The 2,011-nt window shown below is 42.3% G+C and overlaps 1 pseudogene across 1 annotated transcript; it reads left to right on the top strand.

Moving 5' to 3' along the window:
• The first annotated feature begins 834 nt into the window (after positions 1–834).
• LOC308511805 (olfactory receptor 11L1-like) lies at positions 835–1,709 on the top strand (annotated as a pseudogene). The gene has a single exon. The product of its transcript is annotated as an olfactory receptor 11L1-like (transcript).
• The last annotated feature ends 302 nt before the right edge of the window (positions 1,710–2,011 follow it).

The raw sequence follows: 2,011 nt of genomic DNA, 5'->3' as shown, positions 1-2,011 counted from the left end.
GACCAGACAGCCTTTTCACAAATGTGGGTCTTTGAGCTTTGGGGGGTGGGTTGTTGGGAAGGGGGAGCTGTGTTCATGACTCACTGCTAACCCATCCCTGCTGCTGGGGAAAAAAATAACTCTAAATGCACATCCTACTACTTGTGAGTCAGGAATGTCATTTTCATTTATGAATGATGAAACATTATTTTTCTCTAACATTTCAAGTGAATAACTTTACATACATTTCCCCCCAAATTTCCATAGGAATTTGATGCCATGGAAGCAATCCGCTGCATGTCTCCAGAGCCTGGCAGAAACTCTTTCTTTTTCTTACAGGTACTTCAAGATTAATAGCTCTGAATTCCCCTCCTCCCTCCAATTATGCTCCTGGTGAAACCCACCCGAATTTAGGGTTTTAAGGGGAGATACGCTGATCTGAACTCTAATGTTATTTTAGGATTTGGACTCACATTTCTATTGAGTCTTAAAAGCGGAGTTTCAGGAATTTAGAGAAACTTCCTAGCCATGTCCCCATGTATTTACCTCTCACTTTGATACTCCCAAAGGTAGATTCATCACCAGTTATGTCAAGGAAAAGAGTAGAAAAGAACAGAGAAAATGCTCTCTCTATTCACTCTCCAGGGCATAGTTTCTGATTCCACTATAACTATAGGTAAATACACCTAGTAGAACAAAACAGAAATTTTGATCCAGAAGGGAAAAGACAGGGCCTTTGAATTTTATACTATAATGTATTTCTGGTGCTATGGCTCACCTCCAGTAGCATGGCTCTTTCTCTAATTGGCTTTAATTCTCTCTTTTTCTCAGGTCTAACAAGTGACCCTCACAGATATGAGTAATCTGACCATGATCAAAGAATTTATCCTCCTGGGATTTGGGAGTCTCTGTGGTTACAGTTTTCTCCTTTTGGGATATCTTGGGAATCTACGTAGTGACTTTGCTGGGGAACATTTTCATACCCTTACAATCAAGTCTCTTCTTTCTGTTCAATTTCTCCCTTCCTGAGATCTGGTACACTAATTCCATTGTCCCTGGGATGCTAAAGACTCTTCTCTCAGGTTCTGAGGTGATTTCTTTTGCAGGTTATATGGCCCAGTTTTACTTTTTTAGTTCCATAGTGGTAGTTAAGTGCTTTCTGCTGGAAGCCATGTCCTATGACCACTACCTTGTTATCTGCTGGTACCCATTCTTTATGAACCTCCACACATGTATCCTACTTTCAGGTGGGTCTTGGCTGGGTGTTCCTAAACCTGTGGTCACTGTCACAATGACTTTCCACCGCCATTATGTGCAGTCTATGAGATTGACCACATTATCACTGACCTGACTCCCATGCTGAAGCTGGGCTAGTCTGAGCCTGAGACAGCAGAGAAAATGACCTTCCTCCTGATTTCTTTTGTCACCATGGTGTCCTATCTGTTCACTATAGCCTGAAATATCCACATTTTTGCTACTGTCATAATTCTGTCAGCTGCAAATAAGGAATGGACCTTCTTCATTTACTATTCCCACCTTATAGTGGTCACTCTGTACTAAGGAACATTGTGAACAATGTATGCCATTCTCACAGCAACCCAGGCTGCTGCCCTTAACAAGATGTTCTGTGACACCATGACACAATTGTCAGCCTCATGATCAATCCCATCATGTACAGTCTGAGAAACAAGGATGTTAAAAATTTAGCAAGGGGCCTAATGAGTCAGTAGGCATATGCTATGGGTACATAATAGCCCTTACCATCCCCAGGGAGACCCTTTTCTCAGAGCAGCCTGGGATTCAATAAAGGAGAACAGACACTGGGCTGAATACTGGGGAATTCAGACCACTGCTCCTCCCTCCTTCAAGGGAAATTGCCAGCAGAGCAGGGACCCTTCCTCAGGTCCTTCAGTCTAATGCCCTTGGGACCTCCAGGTTAATCCTTGCATAGTAAAATTAAGTTTGACAGACAAATGTGACACTGTCAGGCTATACCATCATATATAGATGCCTTTTTGAGAAAATTTGACAG

Source organism: Myotis nattereri (assembly GCF_964212035.1).
Source record: "Myotis nattereri genome assembly, chromosome: X".
NCBI classification, from domain to species: domain Eukaryota; kingdom Metazoa; phylum Chordata; class Mammalia; order Chiroptera; family Vespertilionidae; genus Myotis; species Myotis nattereri.
Note: the sequence above shows the minus strand (reverse complement) of the source record. Positions and strands in the feature narration are given on the sequence as shown.